This window comes from Plectrocnemia conspersa, unplaced genomic scaffold (assembly GCF_051122295.1).
Source record: "Plectrocnemia conspersa isolate PC_06_02 unplaced genomic scaffold, ASM5112229v1 ptg000003l, whole genome shotgun sequence".
NCBI classification, from domain to species: Eukaryota; Metazoa; Arthropoda; class Insecta; order Trichoptera; family Polycentropodidae; genus Plectrocnemia; species Plectrocnemia conspersa.
In genome coordinates this window covers 25,988,805-26,002,477 of record NW_028277167.1, presented here as the reverse complement: position 1 = coordinate 26,002,477, position 13,673 = coordinate 25,988,805, and the positions used below count along the sequence as shown (strand labels likewise).

The 13,673-nt window shown below is 24.7% G+C and overlaps 1 protein-coding gene across 1 annotated transcript in view; it reads left to right on the top strand.

The window, feature by feature from the left end:
- The first annotated feature begins 1,675 nt into the window (after window positions 1-1,675).
- Window positions 1,676-13,673, top strand: part of LOC148237111 (lachesin-like) — a 306,235-nt gene continuing 294,237 nt past the window's right edge. The window contains exon 1 of the mRNA XM_088183322.1: window positions 1,676-1,919. The gene's annotated coding sequence lies outside the window, so the exon portion shown is untranslated. The remainder of the gene's footprint in view (window positions 1,920-13,673) is intronic.

Sequence of the window (13,673 nt, the reverse complement as noted above, 5' to 3'; positions counted from 1 at the left end):
TATTTTTTTCATATAATATTATAAAAAATAATATTTTTTAGAGGCAGTGAAAAACACAGTAAAAAAATAAGATTTTTTCAGTGGCTACAAAAAATTCAATTTTTACTAATATTATATAAAAAAATAAAGTTTTTCACGGAGGCATTGCAAATTAAATTAAAAGCATTGTTAACGCATTTATTAGGCAGTAAAAAATTATTTGACTGCTTATAATAAATGAAAACGCTATGTTGGCCATTAAAATACTTTCTTAACCTTAAACCTCATACGCTTGACTTGGTTTTAACAACTAATCAAATTGCTGATATTTAAAATATAAATACTACATTAATAAATATAAATATAATATTATTAAATTACATTTTATAGTAAAATCATGAATTTTGCGCGAAGGCATATAAATCCTATTAATTGCGATTACAAATAAACTAAACCTAAACTAAAATTCCAACATAAACTCTATCATGATATTTCAAAGATTTTAATTTACATTTTGAGCATAACGATATATAATATAATATGTCTTAAGCTTACTGACGCAAAGTAAATAAAATGTTGCCTCTTTTAAGTTTTAATGGTTTTATAGTATATAATCTTTTTAATAATATTACACTCACTAAGTAATATTTTTATTGTAAGCTAAAAAATGTTTTATATGAATATGTAGTTGTTTGCCGTGTTAAGAAGATTAAAACCACTAAAATGAATAACAGGAGTTACTACTTAAAGTTTCCTTTAAGTAGTAACTTCTAGTATCATATTATGCATATCAGTAAAGTCAAATGGAAATTTTCACAATAAATTTCGAATTTAAACTATAAAAATTACCACTATCTTTATTAAAAAAATATATTACATATACTATTTTAAGTACCTTTAGAATACATAGAAAGTATATACTTTTTTTAAATACCTGAGGCATAAATAAAATTATATATGCTAAAGGTATTTAAAATAAAAACATATTAGAGATCTGTGAGTTTTTTATTTATTTCAAAATAAGAAAAACACATTGTTATAATTTAGAGTATAAAATAAATATTTGTATTATTTTATAAGTTATTATGATTTAATAAGTTTTATTCATAAAAAAAAACAATAATTTATGAATCCTTATTCATAGTATCTTTATCGTTAGAATTTTTTTATCATTTCAATTATAGACTTTTAAAAATCTATAGTGATCTTTGGAAAAAGACAACAAGTTGCTCACATTTAATTTTTAAATAAATTGTTAATGCTGATTTTTATAAGCTGGTTTTATTGCACATTTATTTTCATCTAATTATTTTTAAATATTATTAAAATGTGCTACTTAAATTAGAATTGTCTATTGGTCACATGTAATGTAAGTATCAGTTTTAGTATTTTGATACTTTTAAATATCCTTTATTAAGAAATGATTACTACAATTCAGTGTGATGCAAAAGAGCTCAATAAATTTACGATAAGCAAATGACTTATTCTAGTCCTTACATTGTCAAAAGCTCGAATTAAACAATGCCTTAAAAATCGTAATGATACTGCAATTAAATAATAGTTTTCATTTTTAGAAGCCGTTGCATCCGAGATGCAACTATTTCAAAAAAAGTTATCCGATAGTTGTAGGAGCTTTAGCGCATGCGCATGGCTGTCACTCTCGCGCGATCGGAGCTTTCGTCGAGAAAAAGCTCCCAGTGCGCCACTGGCCCTCGCGCGGTACGGGCTGTGTGCTTTTTGCTCTGTGAATCGCGAACCAACACCAACTTTTCGAGTGCTAATCTCGCAAACAAACGACCGTGTGTTTTGATAGTTGTCGTTATCGAGACGTATTGTTGTTCAAGTGTTTATTGTTGAATAGAAAACAAATTCATATATTGATAATAATGATTGTGAATGATTAAAAATATGTATTGGTGCTTGTAAACAATTTTTATCAGGTAATTTTCATATTAATAATTTTTAGTATTAAGTTCATAATGACCGTTATAATTAATAATACAAATATATTTTACTATTTTTTATTATTTTTTATTATTTAATTAACGGTGAAATATTATATTTTATAGTAAAAAAATTCATATGGCATATGCTTTACAATATGAATTTTAAAAATATAATAACGCTATATTTTTTTGCTACCCTTATTAGTTTGTATTTCAATGTTTATTAAGGCATATCTGAATATTTTAATCTGGTGCTATAACAATGCCTAATAATTTTATTAATATTCTGGTGATATTTTATATTATAATAATTATTTTTCATAAAACAACTGTTTATAGATAATAATTAGTATATATTTATTTCATTCAAATATGCTTTATAAAGATAATTTTTTTTAACAATAACAGTACTAATTTAAATATATAAATACCCTAAGTTTGGTTATAACACATTGTTTTAAATTATATGAAAGCATATGAAAGTCGCAAATAACAATTTTATTCCACTTGAAATGTATCAACTATTCTTAAAAATATACAATTTTGTATTAATTATGTTTCATATGAAAAAATGAGTACAAATAATATTTTTGTGATACAAACCTAACTTATATTAAAAAATATTGATTATATATATAATCAGTGGTAATTGCTATTTTATTAAAAAATAAAAAAAGTCATAATTTATGATTATAGATTTCTAAATTTAAATTTAAATGAAAAGGTATGGCTTACATAAATAAAATATTATTTATTTATTTTTACACGCCAATTTTAAATACTGCATCTTAAAAAAATTCACTTCCATAAAATATTTTCAATTAAGATGCGCTCTTCTTTAAAAATGTAATTACAAAATGTTTACTTTATATTTTTTTAGAAATATTTAATAACACGTTCAGCAGCTTTGGCTTTGATCGGAGCAATATATATTTTTTTATTACAAAATTAAAGCCTATAACGTTAAAAAGGTTACAGCCGTGTTACTCTCAGTTTTATGTCTTCTTATTTTCTTCCATTAAATTGAACGACGTTTAAAATTAATATCCTGCGGGAAGCAATATAAAAATTATTAAACTCGAGAGTTCTATTTTAGAGTTCAGTAAATAAAAACAAGATATTGCTTTTATTGACGCATTACTTCAAGATTTTTTATTTGATCATTTATCTCTTTATTAATTTTATTAATAAAAAATAAGTTTATATTCTGCCTATATATTCATATATAAAAAACTGATTTTTTAATTCACTTTTCGCAGATGTAATTGTGTAAAACTTTGTTATAAAAATTACATATCGAACTAAGTTAATTTAGATTTTACTCTTGAATATGTATATTATGTATAAGTTGCTGTAAATCTTGATATTTTAATAACGTAAAAGTAATTTTGCTAAAATTTGATTAAAGCGAAGTAAATACAAAAGTAAATTTCGATAATCAATTTTAAGTTTATTTTTATGTATTTTTTCTGGATGCTTATAAATATTAATATTAAATTAAACGTGCTAGTGAATTTAATTAATATAATGAATTTTTCGCTAAAATCGATTTGTTCAATTGAAAAGCCGATCGAGTGCCTCTTCCTTTAGCATATCTCTTGACCCTTCGGTCCGTCAGGACATGAATTGATTTATGGATCTCTTGTTTATTAAGTAATTTGGGTAATTAATCTGACATTTTTGATTTATTATAAACACTCACTAGACCCTTTAAACGGCAGCATATTATATTTGAATATTCGATTGAAGATGAGCTTATATTATTTTACATTCAATTTTGATAAATATTTTTACAAAATAATAAAAAATATATGTGGCTATCCTTTTGACTATAAAATATTTAAAAATTTTGATTTTTTTAATTATCTGTTTATGACTTATTTTAGAAGACATATTGATAAGAACTTCTTTGATACGAAATGTTTTGTATGATAACACTTTTAAATTTATTTTTATCAATATTTGAACAACATTAACTTATTGCTACTTTTTCGCTATTAATTATTTTTTTTAATTAAATTGATAATGTCCTTCATAACCCTTCGAAAATTAAAATATTTTGCTGTGTTTTATATTATTATTTGATACTTGTAAACTTATTTGTACGTTTATTTAATTATTAAAAAGTACGGTATTGTACTTATTTTTATAATATACGAATTTATATATTTATTAAATTCATATTTTACCAGCAAAAAAAAACTATATAAAACTAAGCGTAGGAACATCTTCTTACAGATTTTTTTATATACATATAAATATTTTATTAAAATTATCCTGAGTATAATTATGTAAAAAGTGTATTACAGATCGATCCATAGATAATAATATATATATTTATTCTGCCAAAAATTAAACTATATATTTAATACGATGCACAATTCAATAGAAAAACTTGACAATTCTTACTGTATTTTTTTATTATAGGAAAAAACCTTAGTAGTTAGCCTCATGTTAATATTTCATTAATTTTAAAATTATATATATAATTATAAAAATAAAGCGACAAATAAAGTGAAAATGTTGTTCTAGTGTAGGGTTCATTATTATATTTTTAGGAGTCTATAAACAGTGAACAATTTAGGTAGGCTCTGAATTTAATATGGTTCTTTGATTATTTAGAAAATAATTGATTTTAATTTATCATGAGTAAAAAGCTTAGCAATTAGCAATATTTAAATAATTATTAAAAAAAATAGTTGTTTCACTTAATACAATAAAAATAATTGTACAAGTTAAGCATATTACGGCACTGAACACTAGGCTTAAAAAATTCTGCTCCGGTTTTCCTTGGACCACACCGTATTTTTCTAATTTACCTCATAATTAATATATTCACACACATGCTATACAGAGCAGGGTACTTCGCCATACACTCGATATTCGTAATTTGGTTTGTTTTATTAGATTTGGTTTTCGTAAAATTTTGCTCGTGCTTTTTGATCGCGCGCATTATCCGATTCCGTACGCGAAATCCTTTATCAAGTTACCGGCTTTGTATCGGATAGAACCCTTTTTGGGTTACAACAAACGCACAAAACATCGACTGCGGTGTGTGTACATACATAGAATATAATATATCTGGTACGGCAGATCATTACCGGCAGATTAAGTCCTCTGGCCAGATTCCGGTCGTGGAGCTTCACGTAAACGGTTTCGTTATACACAATAACCGGGTTCGACCCTTGTCACACGGCGGCTTTGAGACGCTTTCAAAAATCGATTCACTTTTTAAATGGAAGCAGGATTATATAACGTTTGAAACTTAATAAAGCTAAGAAAAAAAATTCACTCATACTTAGTTAAATAGTATAGCATAACTTCTACGTACTGCTTCTGTGTTGAATAATTATTATAATTATATATAAACATAACTCTCAAAATATTTGCTTGAAAATTTTCTTCATACATTAAATCAAATTTTTGTTGTAGTAAAATTTCCTTTATATATAACACATATGTACATAAATTTCAATAGAAAAGCATTCTAAAAATATTCATGCCATTGCGTTTTTTTAAGTTCATAATTTATTTTATTATTTAAATAAAATACTAGAGTAACGGTAATATTTTTATTTAATTATGAAAATTATTTAATTATTCTGATTGAACATTTAATTAATATTAAACAAGCATTGAAAACCAGATAAATAGCAATCGCCAAAAATTGCGTATCTTATGTATTAAAAAATACAATAATATTAAATTACTGTTTTTTTATATATAACAATAAAAATTTTAATATAAATATATATATAATAATTTAAAAAAATATTTAAGTATCCATTCTTACAAAAATTGCAACCATATTTACAGAGATTTTTTTGTGTTATATATTTATAAAAAAACTTTTAGGCTTCTTGAAATAAAAGAATAGTGCAAATTCAAATAGTAGATAACTGATAAAATTATATTTTTACGAAACAAAATAATGAACTTAACCAACATAATAGGCAAGTGGTATAAGTGATTATTGACCTGAAAAACTTGAGCTTGAATACCATATGGTCCTTATTGTATTCTTTATTTCTATCGTGTCTGGATCTTATCAATCATCACAGATTAGGTTTACTTAGATTTGCTAATCACACGCATGAATGATTAATTAATTAATGATGATTAATTGAAATCCAGCTAGGTCGTATATTCTATTCATTTAAAATTATTTAATAATGAGCTACTTTAACTCATAAAAAATATTTTATATGTATTCAGAAAAAAAATATAATTATAACTGTCTAGATAGCTGTAAGTAAATTATTTAAATTCATGTTGTGAGTCATATTTAATTGTTTTGCTATTACTTTGAATAAACACAAAACACTGATAAAATATATTTTACAGTACAAAGTATGTCCTTTCTTAGAGAATATTTTTTTTGAAGCGGTTAAATATTTTTATTTTTTAATGATTTTTTAAATATGAAAATTGATTACTGCGAAATTAATTTTATAATAATAAAGTACATCTAAAGGCAATAAATAAAAAGATTTCAACATTTCAGTACAGTTTAAGGCATATTGTTTTAAGAAATAGTGAAGGTAGCTTTTGATTTTAAAGTATTTGAAAAATGTAAATTGAATAAATATTATTAAGCATAATAAACATAAAAGCGATTGTTTACTCTAATCGGTTTTAAATTGAATATTATAAAATGGTTTTGGTTTGAAAGTAGCTAATATTCATATTCTTATCATGGAGTAAAGGTTCAGATGTATGCCTCTTTATGGTGTCTGGAAAGCTCCCAGGAGTATTTTCCCTTTCTAGGAACGTGAAAGAGCTGCTAAAGCGTATCGATAATTTTGTTTTATTCACTAATCATAAAAAATATACAACAGGTATATAGTGTCCAAAATATTTATAAGGCACATCACTCGTTATTTATTTATTTATTTTATTTTATTAATTTATTTAGCTTAATAGCTAATCTTTACATCTAACAAATTTAGTAAACATATATAAAAATATATAAAAAATACATAACAGAAAGAAAAAATAAAAATATACAATAATAAAGTCTTAATATTATAATTTATTTCTATATGTACGAAGGTGTTTTTTTATTCCATTTATGAAACCCGTTATATTTTTGCTGTTTCGGATTTCTCTTGGAAGACTATTATATAAATCAAAACCTCCGTACATAATTCCCCTAGCCGTACCCGTTTTCTTATACTTAATTATCTTTAAATTTTCTCTATTTCTAGTATTATATTTATGTACATCTTTATTTCTTATTAAATACTTATTAAAATATTCTGGTAACATATTATTTTCTAACTTATATATAAATACTAAAACATTCATACGCAATATTTCTTGAACATTCAACCATTTTAATCTATCAATCATACTTTTACAATTAGTTAATCTATTTTTATTTAAGATTACTCTCATTGCCCTATTTTGTAATTTTTGCAACATTTGTTTGTCTAATTTATTTAACATATTTAATAGTGTTGCACAATAATTAAAATGGGGCAATATTATACTATTGTAAATTATTGTTTTTGTATTTATACTTAATATATTTCTTAATCTAGATAATAAACCTATTTTTTTACTAATTTTTTTTAATATGTAATTACAATGTTCTTTAAAATTTAATTTTGTATCAACAATTACTCCTAAATATTTTATATTATCCACTATTTCTATACTAGAGTTATTTATTACTATTTTGGTACTATTATCTAAAACATTTTTATAATTAATAAACATACATTTAGTTTTATTCTCATTTAATTTAAGTACATTATTCTTTAACCATATTTCTAATATACTTAATTCATTATTTAAATTATTTACAATTTCTTTAATGTTATCACATATGCAATACATTAATGTGTCATCCGCAAATAGATGAATTTTACATTTTTTTACGTTATTAACTATATCATTAATATACAAAACAAATAACAATGGTCCTAATTTAGACCCTTGTGGTACTCCATAAGACACTAATTTCTCTTCAGAATAAACATTATTTATTTTAACTTTTTGTTTTCTTTTATATAAGTAATTATTAAACCATCTTAAAACTATATCACTTATACCTATACTCTCCAATTTCTTTAACATTATTTTTCTGTCTATTGTTTCGAAGGCTCTCTTGAAATCCAAGAAAACTGCTCCAATGATTTTGTTTGTATCCTTAGCCAACAGCCAATCATTTATCACTACTTGTAATGCAGTTTCATTGGAATGCTTTTCTCTGAATCCCGATTGTTGTTCACATATTATGTTTTGAGAAGTAATAAATTTCTTTAATTGTTTGATTACTACTTCTTCTATTATTTTTTCTATACACGGTAGCATGTTGATTGGTCTCATTTCTTTAACTTTTTTACTATTTTTTATTTTAGGTATAGGTACAATAGTAGCAATCTTTAAATTTTCAGGCATTTCTCCTAAGGAGAGTGCTTTATTTATTAAATAATTTAATTTAGTTCCTATTATTTCCCATGTTTCTTTAATTATATTTATATCTAGTTCATCATTACTAGTTCCTTTTTTAAATTTACATATTATGTTATGAATTTCATCTAATGATACTGATTTAAATTTACTAAATTTTACAATTATTGCTTTAAATTATTATATTGTACTAAATTACTAATCCTTGGTATTGAATTCACAATTTCTTCTATGCTCTCAATGTAATATGTATTCATTTTTTCTGCTATTATATAAGGATCTTGATATATATTTCCATTAATTTCCATTTTTATTATGTCGTTTTTCTGAGTTGGATTAATTAATTGTTTTATTGATTTCCACATCTTATTTGGATCATTTTGTATTTCATCTATCAATTTTTCATACCATTTCTTTTTAGCCATTATTAATACTTTGACTGCCATATTTCTACATTGTGTGTATGTTTTCCATTTTTCATTAAAGACTTTATATTCTATTTGTTCTGTTTTTAATATTTGAAAAATTTTGTATGACTCATCTCTTTTCTTTATAGCATTTTTAACATCATCATTAAACCACGGTTGATATATATTTTATTTATAATTTACAAAAAATCTGGCGATAAGCGCTTAGATTCTTATTATTGTCTATGATTCACAGTGTAAGTTGACACTTGACGTATTTTTTTTGTCGAAATAAAATCAGTAAATAAGCAGTTGATTCTTAAATATATAAAACAATCCAGCAAATTGGTTTGCCTTAAGAGTAGTAAAACTGACTAAATTGATTTAGTTTCGTAGTAATGGAAAATGAAAATCGTTGATTTCATATAATTTTTCATGAATATATAAACCAAAACTCTTAAATAAAAATATAATTTTACTTATAAACTATGATGTCATGAAAGGTTAGACCCAAATGAGCCTCTTCTAGAATTGAAACGAGCAAAAATAAAATAAACCTCAAATTATTTGAAAAAATGTATTTTCATTGATCTCTCTTCCTTTTTTACCTTACTTAACAACTTTTACTTTGGTTTAGAATTTTTACAACATCCTACTATGCTTGTAACTGAACTCGAACCCAGTGAAGCTCACGCCAAATTGACACCGATGACAGCTTTATATACAGAAAAGCAGCTGCTTTTATTTGAATTTTTTAATCTGGACAATTCAAGCAGTCATCGAATCGCTTTGGGCTTAGCTTGCTACTATACGTATATGTAACATATTATATAATATCTGCATTTATAAAAATATATTAATTGCATATATAATACGGCCTGATTATGTATAATTATACCTAGAGTGCTGTGTTTGCATAACTTGTATATTCCCTAATATAGTTTCTTAGGTCTGAGCTTTTAAAATTATCATATCGTATTTTTTTTATTTAATTATATTGCATATACACGTGTAATAATTTAATAATTTTTTTCTACTCTTCTTACAATTTACTTCTTCCTAAACCGCTCCTTAACTATAAGCTAATAATCTTCAATGTATTTATACGTTAATTAATAAACATTCCAAGTTAATCCTAAGTATTAATAAGCTTCCAAAAAGCATACCATTTATACAACAATTTTTAAGCATCGTATAAAATAATTTATTTATATCTTATATAAACGAACCACATATAATATTTATTACATTAGCGACGAAGGTTTTTCGGGTACTTACTAATATAATACATCCATAAATCGAACTTATTGCATCGCAAGAGATCATAAATCTTCTTATTTAAAATTCAACCTAATTTTAAAACCGGCCATGCGATTATGTAACGCCGAATAACAACCGGAAAAAGGAAAAATCGACGGCAACTTTTTTCATTTCCCCGCGGGTCCTTTCGACGCGGCAACTTTCGCATCGGTCGCGCCGTGATTTATGGTGGAAAACTATTCCCGTATTCCTATGTATTCGTTATGAGCGTTTTATAGTTGGTCCAAATTGTCTTATAATTCGATTTAATAATCCAACAACTTTTATGACGCTCGGCCCGAATTATTTATGGCGATCGTGCGGAGCTTTTTAATGGAAAAGTTGCCGCGCGAAAGTTGGTATGTAATAGTTTCGCGAAAGTTGTAAGCGATATAATATAGCAAAAAAAAAAAGAAAAACAGATGCACAATATTGGATAATAATAAAAGAGCTCGAACCATTTATTTGAGAATTTTCTGTGTGATGTTTATCCGACGGTGAATTTTGACGATCGATAAGCATTTGTGTGTGACTTTCAAACGACTTATCCCTTTTTGGATGAAAGTTTTATTTAAAGTTGATATAGGTTAAAATGATATGTTTAATAATTATATTTTAATATCCAAGGGCTTTGACTTTAGTCAAGGATGAATTTAGCAAATTTTTTTAAAATAGCTAACAGTAAAATATTATTTACAACAAACCTCAGGATATATAATAAAAATATGTTTGTATGAAAGCAGTCTCTTATTTTTTGTTAAAAATTCCAATCTACTTTGTCAAATGACAAAGGCAGTATTTTTAGTTTTAAAAGTCTTAATGTTATATTTTTCCAACTGATGCAGTTGCTTTATTGTAGAAAGTATATTTATAAAACCATAATATTTTTGACATAACTGGTAAAATACCAATCGGTCTGAATGAAGCAATATTGTCTGTTTTTTTTTCTGGTTAAACAAAATTACAATTTAAGCAACTTTTCAAACAGTTGCAAATTAGTGTAAGCATTCGCTGAGTTAATGTTTTTGCCAAGAAGACTATTTTACTTTTTATATGTAAAATTAAAAAAAATGTTTTTCCATCTGTAAAGGTGCATTTATTAAATTGTAACTTATATAGTCACTATTCTGATCCTTTACATAAGTGTCTTTTTTGGTAAATTTAAAGCTATTAAGTAAGTGATAGCCGAAAGCTTCTCTATCGTCTCTGACTTGTTTTTCATTATTAAGTCTGATTTGGGGAGAGAATTGTTAAGGGTTTTTTTTATTTTTTTTAATACCTTTCAAAGAAAGTATTTTATGGTTTAAGCTTCGAAGATTATCCCATTTTTTATTTAGTGATCATTATTTTCATTAAATTTGGCTTTGCGTAAAGTAATTGCGTTTATTGCTGTTTTTTGAAGTCTTTTTTAATATTTCTTGAGTAGAGAAAATTATTTTGGTTTTCTAAAGATAAATAAAATTGCATTTTATTTATCTTCGGGAGATTTTTATAATATATTACCTAAAAGATCTGGGTTCGAATTCCATACGGAATTCTTACTTAGTGTTTTTAAATTTCTATCGTGTCTGGAAGATCAGCATTAGTAATGATTACAATTATAATTCCGATCGAACATCACAGATTAGGTTTACCTAGATTTTTCTAATCTCACGGATGGATATCTTGATGATTAATTAAAATTGAGCTAGATCGTACATAAAAGATATTGTCTATGAGCTAATACAGCTCATATATATGTATTAAAAATTTAAAAAAAGTCATTTCAGTGTTATTTTTGATTAAAATTGTGAAGTTTTTTGTACAACTTTAGTGTCAATTGTGATTTGTAGCAATTATTGCAGAATAGATGAAACATCAGAGGATGATCTTTTTCGGATATATTGACTTTATTATGCAAAAGTCTATGAGATCAGGTTTTTTATTCGATTGTTGAAATTGGTAGAAGGTTATTTTCTTGCAAAGCTAAGTATAGTTGGTGACCTTAAGAAAAAATAATTTAAGATCAAGATAGTCCATTCATTTAAATTACGCTTTAAGTAATAACAATATTATTTTTAATTACGGTTAATTAATTTCACCCAAACCTTAGGCTTATTATGGACAGATTCAGCTTATAGTTATTGTTTTTATACTTTTTAATATAGCTAAATTATTGTTTATTTATATAATCTTCTTTAATTATTCTAATAAACGCATGTTGTATGACAAAAAATATACAAATATATTATTGTACATATAAAAGAAATTAAGAATAAAAAGAATATTTAAAATTTATCTCTCATGTTATTTAAGTCAAAGTGATCTTAATGGAAAATTAATTTTTAAATTTGATAAAATTAATTTTATTATTGCTATTTTTAACTAGTTATAAAATACATCTATCATCCACAAAAATCAGATAATATTCCTGAAACATGTTCGACTTTTCCGCTGTCTCTTATCAAAGTTTTCGTATGACTAAGTAAAAAGTTTTAGTCCCTAACTTCTTATTTCACCTTGAGTGTTTTGACATTTAAAATGTGTAATTATGCTTAAGCTTTTATCAATAATAATAATATAATAAAAAAGCCAAAATTAAAATGATAATTTTTATAATATTTGATTTAATTACAAAATATGTTGATTTTTTTAAACAAAGTTCATGATTTTGTATGAAAATAATAAAGAAAATGCTAAGGTGTAATAAAGTATTTTTTTTATATTTATTTACAATTTTTTCTTATACAATTTTTTTAATAAACCATATATAACAAAAAAAATTGTAATATATATTTTGTATTCAGTAAAATTGTAAGCCTTCACAATAAATAATTGTATCTTATAAATTATTAATTCAATAGAAACACATTGATTGAATATTTTTTGTAAAAAATGTAAAAATATAATACATTTTTAAATGGATAAATTAATATGTACATATGAACACCAAGTACATCAAAATAACAAGCTTCAATGTATTGTTAATTTAACTGCTTGATCTATTAAAGCGATAGTGGTTTTCAAATTGTTCTTAATGTAGATCTGAAGATGTTTCTTGGTTCGATGTTGTTACTCCTCAAGCTTACTTTTTCCAAGCGATTGTTAAAATCAATAAAATAGTAATCAAACTAACATGTACTATACATTTTTATTGCTGATCTTTCTGAGGATTTAATTCATAAATTTATGATTACAAACTCCAATATGTTTTTAATTTATTATACTAAAATAATTAGTAGCTCTCGGCACGAAACAATTAGAATACAGACGTAATAAATTTTTCCCACACCCATAATATATAATAGTAAAGTAAATTAATTATCTCACACAATATGAAACATATATATTACTACGAATCATATCGAAACAATGGATTTTCAATTCAATGGAAGTTATTCGAAAACAACTCTCATGAATATTCATATAATTTCGCAAAACGGTGTATGGAGTGAGGGCGAGCTTTTAAGCGCTCGTGAGATTTACAACTTCACCGAAATTACACAACATCTTTTCCACTTATTTTTCCCCTTTGGTTCTCCCTTTAAATCTATCCGTCTTTCGACAACGACCCAAATTCCCAGACGGATGTAAGAACGCCCACAGTCTGGCCAGGACCAATTTGTCCAGGCCTAGGACTATGTCA